The sequence below is a fragment of the Arachis duranensis genome, chromosome 6 (assembly GCF_000817695.3).
Source record: "Arachis duranensis cultivar V14167 chromosome 6, aradu.V14167.gnm2.J7QH, whole genome shotgun sequence".
NCBI lineage: Eukaryota > Viridiplantae > Streptophyta > Magnoliopsida > Fabales > Fabaceae > Arachis > Arachis duranensis.
In genome coordinates this window covers 75,649,388-75,650,278 of record NC_029777.3, presented here as the reverse complement: position 1 = coordinate 75,650,278, position 891 = coordinate 75,649,388, and positions in this window count along the sequence as shown.

The following is an 891-nucleotide window of genomic DNA, read 5'->3' as shown; positions in this document are numbered from 1 at the left end:
TTTGAGTTCTCTATTTGAGACTTCAGCTTGCCCATTAGTCTGTGAATGGTATGGAGTGGCTACCCTGTGGCTAACTCCATAACGAACCAAAGCAGAGTAAAGCTGTTTATTGTAGAAATGAGTGCCCCCATCACTGATTAATACTCTAGGGGTACCAAATCTGCTGAAGATGTATTTCTGGAGGAATTTTAACACTGTTTTAATGTCATTAGTGGGTGTTGCAATAGCCTCCACCCATTTGGATACATAATCCACTGCCACCAGAATATAAGTGTTTGAGTATGATGGTGGGAAAGGTCCCATAAAGTCAATACCCCATACATCAAATAACTCAATCTCCAAGATCCCTTGTTGAGGCATGGCATAACTGTGAGGCAAATTGCCAGATCTTTGGCAACTGTCACAATTAAGTACAAATACTCGGGAATCTTTATAGAGAGTAGGCCAGTAGAAGCCACATTGGAGGACTCTTGTGGCTGTTCTCTCACTTCCAAAATGTCCTCCACACTGTGATCCATGGCAGTGCCATAGGATCTTCTGCGCTTCTTCCTTAGGCACACATCTACGGACTACTCCGTCTGCACATCTCTTGAAGAGATATGGTTCATCCCAAAGATAGTACTTTGCATCTGTGATCAATTTCTTTGATTACTGCCTACTATACTTCTTGGGTATGAATCTTACTGCCTTGTAGTTTGCGATATCTGCAAACCATGGCACTTTCTGGATGGCAAAGAGTTGCTCATCCGGAAAGGTTTCAGAGATCTCAGTAAGAGGGAGGGACGCCCCTTCTACTGGCTCTATTCGGGACAGGTGATCTGCTACTTGATTCTCTGTCCCTTTTCTGTCTCTTATTTCTATATCAAACTCTTGCAGAAGCAACACCCATCT